At 45.1% G+C, this 17,419-nt stretch overlaps 2 long non-coding RNA genes across 2 annotated transcripts; one reads left to right on the plus strand and one right to left on the minus strand.

Moving 5' to 3' along the window:
* The first annotated feature begins 8,654 nt into the window (after positions 1-8,654).
* On the plus strand, positions 8,655-10,993 carry LOC135282110 (uncharacterized). The gene is made up of 2 exons (XR_010348436.1): positions 8,655-8,772; positions 9,717-10,993. It is a non-coding gene; the product is annotated as an uncharacterized LOC135282110 (long non-coding RNA).
* A 1,489-nt stretch (positions 10,994-12,482) lies between these two features.
* LOC135282087 (uncharacterized) lies at positions 12,483-14,926 on the minus strand. Its single transcript, XR_010348425.1, has 2 exons — positions 14,280-14,926; positions 12,483-14,184 (listed from the first exon to the last, which is right to left on the minus strand). It is a non-coding gene; the product is annotated as an uncharacterized LOC135282087 (long non-coding RNA).
* Between the last annotated feature and the right edge of the window lie 2,493 nt (positions 14,927-17,419).

Raw genomic sequence — 17,419 nt, forward strand, 5'->3', positions numbered from 1 at the left:
GTTCACACAGTTTTTTTCTCTATGACTTTCGATTCAACCAGGATTTTAGGCAAACAATCTTTTCTTGCTTCTACATCCTGTAATCTCCTGTTGCTATTTCTCTTCGTATCAGATCAACACTGAGAGTAACTGGAGCAAATCTTGTGCAAGATTTCCTCTCTCATATGGCAAATTCCTCTGCTTCATATGTTGGTTGGGTGGTTGATGAAGAACACCAGGAGGAAAAAAAGCAATTACATCCAGCACAGGCACTCACAGCTGGCATCACAGCCATGTGTTCACAGTGATGGTTGCTGTACTGCTGGGAAGCCATAACATTTATGGTTTCCAGCCATGTTAAACCCTTCCCAGTTAAAGCCACAATGTTTTTATCTTCAGAGTTAAACCCACAGATCTGGGCTTTAAAGTCACCACACGCCCGGAGTCTCTCTCAAAGGAGTGGGGCAGCTGCACTGTGGATGGCAAGAAAATGTAATTGCAGGGGTTCATGTAAGGCTAGTCTGCTTTATCTCTGCTCTTGGGCAATTACCACCTTCTCTTGGATCTTTCCAGGTTCCCTGCTTCTGCCACCCACGTTTCCCGTGGACAGCCGGATTTCTCAGCCTCAGCTGTGTGCTGCTCCCACTTGACATGCTGTCAAGTGACTGCTCCAGGAGTGAAAATGGCACAAAATCTCTGCAGTGGCTTAAATGACTGTTAGCAGGTAACTCCAAATTAGGCTGTGTAGGTAGGCAAAAGGCAAGGCAATGTAACACTTCACTGGTTTCTGTGATGGAGGATTGGTGACGCTCAACAAGAGAGTACAAATGCTTAAAAGAGTATGGCAATCTTGAAATCCATCACTCTTCCTCCCCCCTCAGATTTGGGGCATTTCTCAAATATTGTTTGTTGTTTAGGCTGGAGATCAGGGAAAGGTTCTTCCCCAGAGGTGCTGGCACTGCCCAGGCTCCCCAGGGAATGGGCACGGCCCCGAGGCTGCCAGAGCTCCAGGAGCGTTGGGACAGCGCTGCCAGGGGTGCCCAGGGTGGGGCTGTTGGGGGGTCTGTGCAGGGCTGGGGCTGGGGCTGGGTGTACCCTTTCTCCCTTCCACCTCAAGATATTCTATGATTGCTTCCTCATCTTCCTCTCTCCTTTCCCCTCTCTCTATCTCACCCCAGTGACGTGAAGAAGCCAACACTGTCAGTTAAGAAATGGGGTATAAGCCAACATAAAGTAGTTTTTGAAGAACACAGGTGATACTTTGATTTTCTTGTAAATCATTTTGGACACACTTTTTGGTATGTTTTCAGCACATGGGATCTCTGCTGAATTGCAGAAGACCTGCCTCTTCCATCAGGAAATGCCCACAGCCCTGGGACTGCCAGGTCTTTCCCAGGGATGTGTGTGGGATCCTATTGCACTTGGTAAGGCCAGACTGCAGATCCCCAGCTTTGATTTCTGCCATCACAGAACCACAGAATAGTTTGGGTGGGGAAGGACCTTAAAGTTCATCCAGTGCCACCCCCTGCCATGGCAGGGACACTTTCCTCTATCCCAGGATGCTCCAAGCCCTGTCCAGCCTGGCCTTGGGCACTGCCAGGGATCCAGGGACAGCCCCAGCTTCTTTGGGCACCCTGTGCCAGGGCCTCAGCACCCTCACAAGGAAGAATTTCTTCCCAATATCCCATCTAACCCTGCCCTCTGTCAATTTGAAGGCATTCCCCCTTGTCCTGGCACTACATCCCACAAGAAAGGTTGGGCAGCCTCTGGCTGCTGCACAAACCCAGGAAAGGGTGGTTGCCAGCCTCCAGGTTTTCTGCTTCATCTCTGCCTGTAGGAGCATATGGATATCTGAACCTTGTACCATTAAATTAGTCCAACCTTTTGGCCTGGGAAGGAGGGATTTGCTCACACAGACAAGTGAATTATTAATACAATTTGCAGGAGGTAACCTCACTGGTGGCTCACACGGCTGCAGCTCTCTCTGTATGTAGGGCTGCAACAGCAGCAAGGTTAATACAGAGCATCCATCATTTCCATTAATAGATGGCTGAGCTGCTTGGATCCCTTGTGTGGTCTGCCTTTAATTATGTTTTAAGGTGGCCTCTGCATATTTCTTTGCAGTGAAAGCTGGGGTGGAGGATGGCAGTCAGGTCTGTGGACTGACTGATTAAACCTTCCCATCACACCTTTTGTACAGGGATCTTTCCAATGCAAATAATACCTTGTAGCAGAAGAAACAGATAGGAAAATTATGCTGGTCCAGCCTGTATTTGTGAGGAGGCAGATCTCAAATAGATGATTTTTTTTTCTACTTCCAAAATATATCAGGAACACTGAGCTGCCTTTTGTGATTCTAAATCCCACCAAGGATGAACAGAACAGTGCTAATGTAGATATTGTTAATGCCCTTTTAGGGGTCAGGATTGCCCTCAATTCTTCAGTTTAATAATACAGTTTATAAGGCATGTTGTGTTTTTAAAGGTTGTCTGTTACCCTAGATTGAAATTACATTCAAGATCTGTGTTGCTTTTATTTGTCCTCTGGGCATCCCATTGACTTTCTAAGATTTGCACCACATGCACATGAAAAACAAAGTATATGGGATTTACTGGATTGTCACATTTTACCTCACATCTTTTACAGCAATATTAACATGCAATAGTCCATCCAGAACATTTCTTTCATATGTGCTGCTCTGACCAGAAGGAAATGGCTCATGTGAGGCCTGTGTGTGCAGAGGTACACAATAAAAGCAAAAGAAGAACATTAAAACCAGCAGTCTATCAAATTCACTTTACATGTATAAACCATAAAAATAGTACATAGAGAATAACAGCAGGAACAGGACCCCTGGCCCAGACAGAAGAAGAATAGAGGGGAAAAGAACTGGAGGTTACACTCAAATTTCTGTGATAGGTCTGGCCCCTGTTTCCATTGATTCTCAGGCTCTTTGTCTCTGCCTTTACAAAGGCCTGTGAGGTACAACTGGACCCACTCAGTTTCAGATCATCATGCCAAGGGTGAGCAGCAGTTGAATGGCCTCAGATTTATTCTTGACTCACTTTTTTTTCTGTCAGCCAGAGGAGCCAAGAGTATTTGCACTTGTCCTCAGTGCCCAGCTCAGTCTGTGCCAGAGAGCCATGCTCCACTCTGGAGCAGAAGGGCTCTTCCATCCCCCTCTGGAAAGCCAGGAGAGAGGAGTGAGCATGGAGACATCCTGGGCAGTCCTGGAAAACCCAGCAAACCCTGCCTGTTGTCAGGGGCAGCAGCACCTCACTGCAGAGCCCAGCCCTGGCGTGCTGAAGGCATCTCCTGGTACAGGTGAGGGAGAGATGTCTGCCTTCACTCTTGCTGTCTCTGTCTCTGCCTCTGCCTCCCTTTAAAAACTGGCTTAGGAGGAGATATATGGCTGACAGAAGTTTGGTGAGCAGTGTAGAATGCTCTCATCAGGTGATGGACTGAAAATTGCACGGCAGAGCACTGGGAGCTGTTTCTGCTGTCCTGGCTGGAGCTGAGGCTCTCTCCTGGTGTGTTCACCTGCTGCAGCTCAGGGTGTCACCAAGCCTGAGACAACTTGTTTGCAGAGGATGTGTCTAATCCACTGCTCTGATCATCCCAGCTCACCAGCTACTCCCACACCACTGAATAATATCCAACCTCAAGTGAGCACAGGCTGCTGAGGGGTCATTAAAATTCCTCCTCAGTCGTGATCATTAAACAAAGCATACAAGAGGCAGACTCCATACCTGGGGAAAGTGGCACGTTAATGGAGATGCACCCGGCATAATTGCTGTCATCCATCACCCCCAGCCCGCTGCTATTGACAAAGTGCAGCTAAATATTTAAATAAGCCATTTTTCTTCAGAAGCCAAAGGATTAGATGCAGCCAAATTTCTCAGTCTAGTCAGCAAACGATACAAATCCAAGGATTAAACAGGATTTGCTGGAGTGAATGAGAGCTGCTTCTGCATTATGCTTTATGAAAAAATATTCTTTGCTGCCAAGACTGTTGCTTGGGGCAAGAAGGGGAGGACAGACAATTCTCCTTCCTACTGGAAGCAAGAAAAATGGAATTAGTTTCTCTTTACTCAACATTCTTGATTTACTTTGAGTGTGTAGTTGAAGGAAAATGTGGCTTTCCCAAGCTCCATTAGACACCTACACTTCTTCTAAAAAGCAAAACATAGGAAATGAAGATGTAGGTGTTGCAAGGCTCTGTGCATCTGTTTTGCTTCAGGGTCAGCTCCCTGGAAGGCTTGCCAGGTTGTTCTCAGTAAAACAAAGAGAAATGCTTGCTGAAGTAATTTTTACTTGGATACATGTTGGTATGCTGCAGTTTTCCCACATCTGGTGACAGGTATATTGAATTTATTAGGTGAGATAGGAGGTCTTCATTGAAGCACTACAGGTACTTGTAGAGGGAGGAAGGAAGGATTTACAAACACATGAAGAAATATTTTCTGGGGCTGGCTGGGAATTTTTTTAAACAAAATTCCATTTCATTTTGAATGTCTCAGTTCATGAAAAGTGAATTAAGTTATCCACAGGAAAAATTGTTATTGATTTTTTCGTTTTAATAATCCAAGTGTAAATTTCTAGGCTTTGATTATTGCTTTTTTTCAGGATAAAATATCTTGGTTTTATTAATTTGCCCTTAAACATAATAATAATATGGTTAAAAAAATGAAACAAAGCAGAGGAATGGAGTGAACTGAGCTGATTCAAATTAAATTGAACTGAAATATTTGAAAGGACCCAAACCCCAAAAGGCAAAAATCTTGAGTTTTCAAAACTGATGTGAGTTATAAGCTTTATATTGATTTTAATGTCAATATCTCCCATCATTCTTCATGGGATAGAAAAAAAAAATCAGTTCTTGGCCTTTCTTAGTGGTCAGCTCAGTTTGGCAGCTTGCAGGAGTGATTTGTGGGTTATTTTTTATGGAAGTGTGAAATCCCTTTAAATCTTGCTTTTTCTGATGGCTGCGCGTTGGTGGGGGGAGGAAGAAGAGATTTGTCTTTGCAATGATAGCAGAAATGTTTGCATGTCTTGGCATTTTTCAGGAAATACCCCAGATTTGTTGGTCTGACTGATTTGGAAACCATGGAAAAGTTCTGTCCATTCACTTCAGGCAAGGTGTGGATCCCAAGGAAAATTGGCATAAATGAGTTGTCCAGAGCTATTCAGTCTGTGCAAAACTTGGGAAGACTTTTTCTCCCAGCAGATTATTTCTCTTTACATATTCACAATAATTTCTTGCAGGATCTGAGCTCAGATAACATCTGACCAGAACCCTGTTCAAGATAAAAATATGACTTCTCTCCCTGGTGCATCTGTCCAAGGATTGCATGTGCTTGCCTTGTCAGATCAAATGTGACAAACTTTTCCCCCTTGAATCAATCAATGTCAGGAGTCTGAGCCTCATGCCCACCTCTGGGGAAAGACAGCAGCATTTATAAATCATGGGAAACAAATTAAAATAGTAAGATAAATATTTCTCAGCTCAGGCTTGCAAGGGACTACAGAGTGAATATTTTCCCCTAAATTATGAGAAATAAAACTGTTCTACCCTTACATCATAGAGAGAGGGTTTGGTGGAAATTAAGTAGATTATTCTTTATAGCTTTATTGAAATTCTACTAAGATGTCTAAAAACCCACAAGCCTGTTGCTTTGCAAGTGAATTCAGTGTTTCATCTTTGTGAATTGATAGTGATACATAAATGTCAGCTTTATTGAAAATGTCTCCACTGTCTGGCTATCCAAACAGTATTAATTAACTCCCTGAGTCCTGCTCCAGCATGTATTTGAACTCATTTAAAAACTTGCTTTAAAGCAGTTGCTGCAGAAGTGCAGACTAGAAATATGGTGCACATTTTTAGCAGAGAGTAATTAACCACTGAAATAAATTACCCAGCAGCAAGGTGGATTCTCCATCATCTGAAGCCCTTAGCTCGAGGCTGAATGTCTTTGTGAAAGATGTGTGGTAACAACAGGAGCTGTAGGCTTGGGGCTGTAAGAACATGTTTGTGTATTTACAGTTCTGCTGAGCAGGGTTTGTAGGGGAGTTATCTCTGTTCTGCACCCCAGCTGCAGGAATTCCTGGTGAGACACAGCTCTGCTGCCAGCTGGGAGCAGGACCCAGCATTTCACCTGTTCTCTGGAAGATTCAGGAAGGAATTCTTCCCTGTGAGGGTGGGCAGGCCCTGGCACAGGGTGCCCAGAGCAGCTGTGGCTGCCCCTGGATCCCTGGCAGTGCCCAAGGCCAGGCTGGACAGGGCTGGGAGCAGCCTGGGACAGTGGAAGGTGTCAGGGTGGCACTGGATGAGTTTTAAGGTCCCCTTCAACCCAAACCCTTCTGTGGTTCTGTGTTACCCACAGTGAAACCAGCTGACCAGAGCATGAGCTTGCTTTGCTCACCGTATTTCTCATCCAAGCTGAGCAGAACATGAAAACCTGTTGGATGTCACCAAAATGGAAAATGCTTCAGAAATACTTTAAGCAGATTTTTTATTCTTAAGCTTATTTTGGCTGAAGGAAGTCTGGCAAATCTTGATGGGGGTTAGCCTGGAAAAGCTGTGAATTGGAAAAAATAAAAACTTCTTTGGATTTCATCTCCAGGAAGCAACAGCATTTCACATACAAATGTGGAAAGGAATCAGAACCCCTCTTTCAATGTGGTACCTGTTTGCTGATGCCCCTTTTCCATGCACCTGGGTGAACAGACCCTGTCCACGTGGTGAAAGGGAGGGAATAGGTAAAACACACAGCCAGATTAGCAGTAGAGGGAGGTGTCTAGTGCCACTTTCAGGTGCTGAGCCTCACCTGGGGACAGCAGGGACATCCCAGAGCCGTGTGTGGAGAGCAGCAGCCAGGAGGCAGCTCCTGTGATCCCTGTGGCAGGTCTGTGTCATAGAAACCTCTCCCAGCCTCCCTGAGAGCTGGCAGATAATGTGATTAAACAATAAACATTTTGTCACAGTAATGAATCCTGGCATCCATCTTTCTGATATGATTAAATCAGTGTGGAGACAAATTCTTCATTTCTGACACCAGGTCACTGCGCAAGCAGCAGGTTGGGTTTCGTTCTTTGTTTATTTTTATTTAAATACTGCATTAAGCAAGGTGCTACCAGCAGTAATGAGGGCACTCTGGATTAATTCCTGCCTTGTAAATGGCAGGGAGCACAGAGCTTTTTTAATTTCACAGCTGTGGATGCTCACGAGTCTCTGCCTGGCAAAGTGGGGCTGGTTTCTTTCTCCAAGAGGACACTCACCCTGCATGCACAGACACATAGAACTGTTTTCTTCCCATTCCCTTGGCATTCCTTGCCTCCATTCACCAGGGAAGCCCTGTGGGAGTAGCTGCACTGGATTATGCCATAAGGCCCACAGAGAGCTGTTAAGGGGCCATATAATTATTGTCATTGATGAAAAGTCCCTTTCATGGCAGTTCTGCTGTCTGCAGGTGAAAGAAGGCTCTGCAAATACACCATCAGCCATTCACAATTAACTTGGTTATGGATGGCATTCCATAAATATTTAAAAACACTGAAGGAGAAGTAATAAATGGTTGATTTGTTTTCTTGACTGCAGCTGCTGCAGGCTTGCTCTCTTTGTGTATAATTCTTTATTCCATTTAGCACCAATGGATATATCTTCCCTTGCCTCCCCCTCCTTTTAAACTTTTATCATCTCCTGAAACCTGTTTCGAGGTTGTTTCTGGCCACTGCACTTGGCTGGAGGATCTGGGGTGATAAAGAGAAAGTCTTGGCTCTGCCATCCGTGGAATGCACTGCCATTAACTGCAGCTCACAAATACACTCACCCCTCCTCCAGATACCTTGTAAAGCCAAAATTATCTGCACTTCCCCCTTCTCATCTGGGGCTTCCTTTCCTTCATCATTAACATCTGCAAATACAAATTGCACTCAGGAGAAATTCCCAGGAGCTCAAGTGCCAACAAACGAGTTTTGTAAAAAACTGGTTCTTCTTTCTCTTTGGTAGCCCCTGTACTAATTCATAAGACACAGATTGCAAGTTTGTCTATAGGTTTAGAAAGAGGGAAAAAAAAAGTGTGATCAACAAGAAATTGTAACTTTTGTGCTGTTAAATCCTGATGCAATGCTGCTGCACAGCTTAAAAATAACTGTCCTTGCTCCATGTCCTTTTTCACTTCCAGCAATAGTTTTAGACTCTTCTAATCACTCAGTTTGCTTTCCTCTGGGCTGGCAGGGGCATCAGCTATTGTAAAAAATAGTCCATGCAGTGGAATATATCTCCTCTGAAGGACAAGATTATTCTTCATTTCTCTTTAAAAAAAAAAACCAAAAAACCAACCTCAGAAGAAGGGAAATGTTTGCTAAAATTCCCTTTAGCCTTTCTGTATGTGTGTTTGTATTGGTCTGTGGTGCACTTTCCCCTTCCTCCAGCCCTTGGGGCACAGAGGGTTCCTCACCTTTCAGTTAAAAAGGACAAATCAATAATAGCCATAAGCTCTCTCACTTTTCTAGTGCTTGACAAGCCTTTCCATGGAGAAGTTTTCCCTAATATCCAGTCTAAACTTCTGGTGCAACTCGGGGCCATTCTTTCTGGTTCTGTAGCTCGTTACTGGTAGGAGGGGCTGCCCCTGCCTGTCAGAGGTCTCTGAGGTCTCCCCTGAGCCTCTTTCTCTCCAGGCTGAGCCCCCTCAGCTGCTCCTCACCCACCTTGTGCTCCAGACCTTCCCCAGCTCCATTCCTTCCTCTGGACCTTCTTGCAGTGAGGAGCCCTCAGCAAAGGCAGGATTTGAGGTGTGGCTTCAGCAGTGCTGTGTGCAGGGTGACAGTCACAGCACTTGCAGCTAAACACAGTCAGCTGCTCTCCTGGCAAGGAAAAGTGCTGATGGAGCCACAGAAAGGGAGATTCTGTCTGGGAAGGTGATGGCTCTGGGGTGGGCTCGAGGGTCATGCTGGGGCAGCAGCCTCTCAGCTCTGCAGCACAAGGAGAGCCCTGTGCACATGGAAAGAATCAAGTGGAATCAGAGGAGCAACCTCATCTCTGTCCTGAGCACTGAGTGATGGCTGCTGGAGACCTCAACCACTTCTGACACTGACTGGAAGGTGTTACACAGACCTCAGAGGAAGGCCAGGAAAATGATCCAGGGCATGGGAAATGAGTTACATGACCTGAAGCACCAAGAATTCTATTCATTATCTTATTAAAAGATGGAGAGGAGATTTTTATCGTTAGTTTTAAGAGTATCTACATGGAGAAGAGTCTTGAGAGTAAAGGGCCTTTTGACCCTGCAAAATAGAGCCTAACAAGAGGGCTGGAAAATGAGTGTGGAGAAAGTCAGCCTTGAAATACAGCAGCATTTCCCAGCAGAAAATCACTGAGCAGAACTGGCGGTGGGCTTGCAAGCAGATTGTGTGTAACGAGATTTGGTATCTTAAAAGAAAAGGATTCCCATCCAATTTCAGTGAGAATGTCTCCTCCTTGTACTGGCAGCAGGCAGGATTGCTGAGGTGTTTGTGCTGCTGTCAAAGCCTCTGAGGCACAGTCCCACAGCACCATCCCTTCTGGGCTAAACTCTGTCCTCCCCAGGGCAGGGAGCAGCGTGCTGGAGAACTGTCACAGGCACCAAGGGACCAGGAGATCTGACCTCTGCCTTCTTGCCTTTATTTGATGTTTTTTGAACTTTAATTGAGCAGCAATCCTGGGCATTTGAAACAAATTTGAACTTTTCCTTACGCAGGCGCCGCAGCCAGGGAGAAGAAACAGAAAACTGTGCTCCTCTTCTCTTTGGAGATTATCTTCTGTCCCAACTGCAGAAGCGTAGGCATGAATGAAGGAACCAGGCATGGATTTAACCATTTCCCTGGAAGGAGCTTTGTAAATAGTATTAGCAGGTAGAAAATGATGGATGTGACTCCTTATCCACAAAATCTCACTGCGAAGTGGAAGCACCACATACTGACCTGTAGAAGGGAAACCAGGAAAAGGGGGACAAGACAGGTCTTTATTTAGATTCAGTTCTTTGTTCTTTTCCCTTTTTCCCCACCATTTTACTCACTCAACAGCTTAGATCTAAACAAACTATCAATACACCCCACTGTGTTACACCAGGGACACATTTGACCCATTTAAGTGCTCCCGCTCTCTTTTTGGTACCTGCTCCAGTGTAAGCTATTAAAAAAAGTAGCTTCATTAAAGCAAAAGGTATTAGAAAAGGTGCCTGTGTGTAAAATAACTAGTTGGGAGCTAATGGGATCTTTCAGGAGACTTGACTGTACCAGTGATAATTGAAACAAAGAGACCTCAGTGATCTAAACTAATTCAGAGGAGCTGTATTCCTGTTTTTTATTGCACAGGCAGTAGTTCAGCACTCTGCAGCTCCCCACTGGCATGAAGAGACACTTACAGCTGTTCTCCTCCCCTGATGCCAGCCCTCTGTGGAGCTAATGGGGGGCTCCCAAGGCCTGCTGAAGTGCTCCAGGGCCCTGACTGCACCAGCCAGAGGACTCACCATATGCCGGGGGAATTTCACCTCTATTCAGACTCAATTCAGGCCCAGCTCCCAAGGTGAAATTCCATTTAGGTCGGTGCATTCTGGCACTAACAATTAGAGAGATGTGGTGGAGGCTCTCTGTTCTCTCTGCTGGGCTGGTGTCTGCTGGGTGCAGCCAGGCACGCGCTGCCTTCACCCCTGCCGGGGTGACCCCATTGCAGCAGGGCAAGGAAATTGAGATCCAAATGGGGAAAACTTTGCTGCAAATAAAAATAAATGAAAACACAAGAAAAAACAAGGACTTCTTGTGCTGATTTTCTCTGCTGCTGCTCTTAGCAGAACAAGGAGGAAAGGAGTATAGTGTAAGATTTTCTAAGCCCTATCAGCACAGCAAATTTCATTATTCTTCAAGTTTCTTTATTCTTAGAAAACTCCTTATGTGTGTAATTACAGCTGTTTCTCTGGTGCACTTTTGGCAGATTGCATTGGAGAAAATTCTATTTTAATGTGGGGCCAAGGGAAATCTGCCACCTTGTGCTGTGTTGGCCTGTGTTGGGGACTGAATTTCCCCAGACCTCATCCTCCCCTAGCTCCACTTGCTGCTCCCAGGGAGCCAGGACTGGATTTTGTATGGAATCAGGGACTGGGGATTTTATAGAATCAGGAGCTGGGTATTTTATAGAATCAGGGACTGGGTATTTTCGAGAATCAGGGACTGGGTATTTTATAGAATCAGGGGCTGGGAATTTCACAGAATCAGGGACTGGGTATTGTACAGAATTTTGGGTCTGTTGGTACCACCTATATCTTCCTGGGTGCAGCATGCCTGCTGCAAACCTGCACCCTTAGTGGAGGTTTTAGCTCCTTTCAGGTCTGGTGCTCTGTGAAGCTGCTGTGAGCAAGGAAAGCCATCTCTGACCTTTTGAGACCATGACTTCCATCATTCATGTCTCACTAATTGCTGCTGCAGTTCGTGGCCCCACGTGGAAGGGAGAGCGGGACGAAACTGCCCTCGTGAAATATAAATTATTTTAATTACAGTCAACAAGCACTTAATGGCAAACACAGTGGAAAAAAAATTCAGATGGCTTTTTTTAGCTGCATCTATAGAATTCACATTTTGGCAGTGCAAAAGCTGGGTATGCTGGTGGGGGGGTTACTGAGGGGCTGTAGGCTCTGGAGCTCACACGGGTGCACTCCTGCTTCAGTGGGAATTGTCCCCTCAGAGAACAGGCAGGCTTGCAGGTTTTGACAGATATAAGTAGCAAAACACTAAAAATGCAATCTAATATTTATAGAATTAGAGAATCATAAATAGTTTCTGTTGAAAGGCACCATTAAAAGTCATTTAGTCCATTTAGCTGTTTAGTTTCTTGGTGTTTTGTTTTTCTTTTTTTTTTTTTTTTTGCCTTTGGTAGATGGATACCCATGTATCAATATCATTTTTTTTTTCTGCTGAGGTGCTGCAGCCAAGTAATAAACTTCCCTGCAGGCTCAAGATAATCTGGCTTCACACCACTGATACCTTCTTTTTCAAATAATGACTTTCCTCTGTAACAAGGTTCATCAGGAAAGGAACAGAAACTAACCTAAAGCCCTGGCTTGTAGTTCATTCCTGTTAGACAAAGGTTTTAAACACGTTTCTTTACTGAAAGCCAAAGATCTGCATCAGTCTTGGCTGAATAGGGATTGATTTAAACTTGTGCTTAAATACTTGTGGAAGGAGACTTGTACACAGAAATACCCAGCTGGAATTGCTCTTCATTTGTACTGATATGACTGAGGCACAAATTCCCTGAAACTGCTGCTGCATGTGGGAGAAGAATCAGGTCCTGAGCATTTTAATTTCAATTGTCTTACAATACTAGCACACATTTGTAGGACACTTAAACTATGAGCCATAGCTGTTCTGCAAAAATCAGCCCTTCAGCTGCCAGCAGCATGGCCCTGTTCCATTATCCCACACCTCCTTCCCAAAAGGAAGCATTTAAATGTTCATTCCATCAGGCTATCAAGTTGGCTGAGCATCCTTCAGAGCTTTCTAACACACAATAGTGTGGCCATGACTTTGTGTCTAATGTTTCATTAAAATGCCATCTATTCCCTCCACTTTCTTGGCTTCCCATCTTCTTTAATGAAAGGTTACAGGAGTTTCACTTCCAAATGGTTACTTTACCAATGACAAAAAAATAAGGAGGTAGGATCCTATTGTAAAATGCTCTGTGATTGTGATGGCATGGAGGGAATTTGGCATCCTATTCCCTGTAGTACCTCAAAAGCAAGAACACAATGAATGTATTATTCACCACAGTAACCCTCACATCTCATTTCTGCAGCTGGATCTGACATTTCTGTGTTTGTGTTTAACATTTCTTGTGTCTCCCATGTATAAGCACATGAGAGGTGCTGGGATTTGGCAGGTCACAACAGACACAGCAAGCCCCTGGCCTGGGTGACTTTCCTCCCAGGTATTAATTAATACATCAGAAGTATGTGGGTATGTAGGAATTGGTACAAACAGCTTCCTGAGTAGCACACCCAGAGCTCTGGTTTGTTCCTCCTCTTGCCTCTCTGCCCAGTAATGTTGTCCTATGTATTCAAAGAGAATTTCTCATGGGCAATTACCTCTCCATGCTGTGCTTCCTGCTGCTTCAGGAGCAAACTGAACTCTGGTTTCTGAAAAATAGGCTTGTGGGAGATTCATTTTTTTCCCCCCCCCAATCACTTCTGATCCCTGCCTCCCTTTTTATAAGCTTGGAAAGGCTACACTCATTTATACTCTAACTTTTTCTAGTCTAATATCGTAGGCACCTGACTTTGCACATCTCTAATAAGTGGGCAGACATCTGAAAAGCCACTCGCCACTGCTGTGGGTTCATTGACATTTGGAAAATGGGCTTCATTTTATCATCTCCAAAATGCCTTCCCCTGCAAACATCATACTTAGAATGATTTATTAGCCTTTCTGGAGATTTCTGGGGTTTTAATGCCTGCTGGGGAATTTTCCAGGAGATTACAAGGTTGCGGGAAAATTGCACAGGGATATATGTACGCCTGCATGTGCATATATGTGTGTTTAGCACCCCTTCTGGCTAACAGCAAGAGGAAAAAAACCTTTTTTTAAGGTCTGCAAAGAGGAACTGATTTGAGAATAAATATTTTCCCATCTCTGTCAACACTTGGGGTTGACTTCTTAGAGTCAAGTGTGACTGAAGCACTCATAGCCTTTGTGCTGAATCCAGGCTCTTGCACAGCTGAATCAAGGCACCCAGTGATCTGAACAGGCTTCCCAAGAGGGAGGGCAGCTCTTCTTGACATACAGGAGCTCTGACTCCTCATCAGTGGAGTTTGGGTCTGAAATACTTTTTCTTGTACCCAACAAGGAGCAAACTCTGTTGGCTCTGAGCTAAGGAGATGGCTGTTGAGAATTCAGATGCTTATCCATCAATGTAGGAAATATAAAAACACTGACTCCCATATGTCTGTCCAGATTTCCTCCCCATTTCCCAGATGGAAATGCAGATGCCGTGCTGTGTTTCCAGAGTCAGCCCACTGAATCCAAAAAAAGGCATATTTTGGGCCTCTGCAAACCCAAATAGCTCTGAAAGTGTTGGAGTGTGCTCTCACAAGACACCCATGTGCCTGTTTGTCCATACTGAGAGTATCAGTGTCTGAGAAGCTGGGCAGGTGTCCAAAAGAGCAGAAAGGAAGCCAGCTACATGAGAAAAATGCAATTTGAGAGCAAAGGATGAAATGTGGCACACGAGGCCAAGAGAGGGCATTTCAGTGAGCTTCTAGTACAATATTTACCTTTATGATAAAGGAAAGGGCAGACTGAAGAGTTCTCTGCATGGCTCGTGCTGCTGGGGTGACACAAAGAGGCAGAGTGTGACAGTGCAGCTTTTCCCTTTGCTCACCTCTCCAGAACCACAGCAGCACCCCCTGCACCACCCCTCACTCCTGTGCAAGCTGTCTTTAACCTTAACAGGATTTCCACAGACTTGAAGATGGCTGGCAGTCTTCTTCTTGAATCCTTGTGGAGATAATCAGGCTGATGTGCTAATCACATTTGTGCTGTATTTAAAAATAGCGGGATAAAGTCTGCAAAGTGCTGAGCAGCACGATTCACCTGCAGCTTGTTTACAAGGGAAACAGAAAGGGAAGAGGTGGTGGGCAGCATAGCAAGTGGGGATGTCCAGGTGCTTTGCATTTGAATTAGAAAATAAGCTGAACTCTGATTATCCCCCTCATTGAGGTTCCTTTGCCGTGGTGGAGGGTGAAAAGAAGAGAAAAGTTGTGTCAGCTGGATCACATCTGAGGATAAACCCCCCAGACTGATCCTTCCTCAGCCCTGTGAGCAGGCTGTGATCTCTGGGATTTATGCTGCACATGATTAGCTGTGAAACGGAGAGGAAGTTTATTGCAGAGAGCCTGGCACGGGCTTGGGGAGTGAATTGGTAAAGACGACATGTACATTGTCAGCTTGGGTGTTCTGAATTTATAGAAACCCTGAGAGCCATTACTCAGTTCCACCTGTGCAGTTCTCCCTGCCAAATCCGACTGTATTTATAGGAACAAATAAAATGAAGAACTGGTTAAAGACATGCAAAATGCTCAGGTTTGAATGTCTGACAGTTTTTTTCCCTTGATGAGAGCTCTTACACCACAAACTAGCTGAGGTAGAGGTGTGCATGGATTAATTCTCCAGCTTTCCTCCATTCAGAAAGTCTCTTGGGTGTAATATAAACCACTCTCCCCAGTCACATAATTGGGTGCAAAAGTGGAAGGAAAAAGGCAATACACCTAAAATTTCCTAGAACTGCTGGTGCATATCACATCCTAAAATAATCACCCTTGATCTCAGTAAGTGCTTGCTCACAGGGGGGTTAAATCTGTTATTCTGACTTCCAGGTGCATTTGGAACTGCTCAGGGAATAAATGGGCTGCATATCCCTTCGTGCTGCCCTGCTCTGGAGCAGACACAGAGAAGGAAAAGGCTCTGGCTCTCCCTGGTGCACTGTGGTGTCCCTCAGCCTCCTGGGCCTCAGTGTGGGACTGGTGAGCTGGGCATGAGGGCACTGCACAGGAAAGGGAGGATGTCAGGACAAATCCACAATGTTCCAACTGCCCCGAGCTCCGCTCAGAGGAGCTGCAGAGCCAGGAGCTGCCCTCGGTGAGGAGGCACTGTCCCTGTTCTGCTAATGAAAGTGATCATCCTCTGCTCTCACGTCACCTCCCATTACTCTGTAACACGCCTGACACCCCGAACATGTTCCCTTTCTGCCCTGCACGGGCAGCCCTGCTGCAGAAATGGCAATGCAAATGTCTCCCTGATAGTTTTGTCACACCCGATCTGATCACATTTATCCAGTGTCATGCACACTGGCACACGCTCCAAGACTTCTGCCCTGAGGCTTCAAAGCCAAACTCTGCTCTCCTCGTTAAAGAAAGCCAGCAGGAAGTTGTCCAGAGTGCTTGTGTGTTAAGTGACCTGTTTTATTCAGTTTTATGGGCTGGCTGAGCTTTGTGGTACAAAAGCACTGGTGGCAGTGAAAAAAAAAAAAAAAAGCACTGTCTAGTGGTGTGCAGGGAATGGATTTGAGAATCAGCCTTAGCCACAGCCTTGCATAAATCACTTTGTGGCTCTGTGCCTTCCTTTGATAAACTTTCCCTATAGGTTTATTTACTGGAGGCTTAATTAATGTTTGCCCTGTCCTTTGAGATGAGGTGTGCTCAAATAATGTCAAGAGAACAGTAAGAGTCACTTCTTAGAGAAAGGGCATCAGCAGCCATTTCTCAAACCTGAGCTTCCTAATTCCAGGTCTAACACATGGATTTCCTGAAAGAACATGGGAGGTTTTGGGTGGCAGTTCCACAGGCTGAACACTGCTGGACTTGTTGATGTGATTGCCTTTCTCAATTTCCTTCCCTTTTCAACAGAGAGATCCCTCAAAGGCTTTTTTTGAAGCACAGAGCTATTCCAGACCTTGGGAGATGAAAGCCAGGCTGAGCCATGTTCTGAGAAGAAGCTATCAGAATTTCAGCCCCACTGCCAGCTTCTCCTCCTGACATCAAACCTCATCTATTCTCATTTGCTATGGCCTCCATATTTCAGAGGGTGATTAATTCCACTTCCTCTCACCTCTTGAGACCTTCTAGTAGTTTGCTTCTCATCTGTTTGAAAGTTTAGTTTAATATGTGCTGTTGGAGGAATAGGTGAAAGTCCATTGTGCCAGGAGGCTGCTGGCAAGGTCCAGCTTCATTCAACCACTGGCCCCCATCTAAAAAGCTGTGAAGTGAAATCAGAAGAAACCAGACATCCTGAAGGTAAGCAGAAAAACCGGTTTGGCTCCCAACTCTTTTTTGATGTGCAGAAACAAAAGAAGGTAAAAAGCATTCCCTGCTCAGAAATGAGGTTTTCTCTTCTTTCTGACAGTGGATTTAGGTCTGAATGTTCTCTGCAATGTGAGCCCAAGTTCCAGGACCCTGTGCAAGGCCAGCAGCTGGAGCTGATATGAACAAGGCTTTAGCTGAGCTCTCACCCTTTGCTGATGTATTGAAGCCAGTGTGGCAGAGGTGATGCTGGAGAGAAGCACTGCCCTCCACACTGCAGCCACTGCAAGGCAAAACTGAGCAGTGCCAGCTGCTCAGCCCAATGCATCTTTATTTCCAGAGCATTTTACGTAAAAAATTAAACATTAACAGCTGTTTGTGCGTGAATATGTAGCAATTCTTCATTTGGCATAATAGCCCTGAAGGAGCAGTAAAACTTTTATCTGTTCCACTCAGTGACGTTACCAGGCTTACACAGAACTGAACAAGGGCAAGGAAGGGAACGTTGTAATCAGGGGCTTATTGATTGCCTTAAAAAATAAATAAAAGGGTTTGTGCAGTGGGAATGCATCCTTTCTGTCAGTCATTAGATGAGTCAGACTGACACTGAGCTTGGG

This window comes from Passer domesticus, chromosome 16, assembly GCF_036417665.1.
Source record: "Passer domesticus isolate bPasDom1 chromosome 16, bPasDom1.hap1, whole genome shotgun sequence".
Taxonomy (NCBI): domain Eukaryota; kingdom Metazoa; phylum Chordata; class Aves; order Passeriformes; family Passeridae; genus Passer; species Passer domesticus.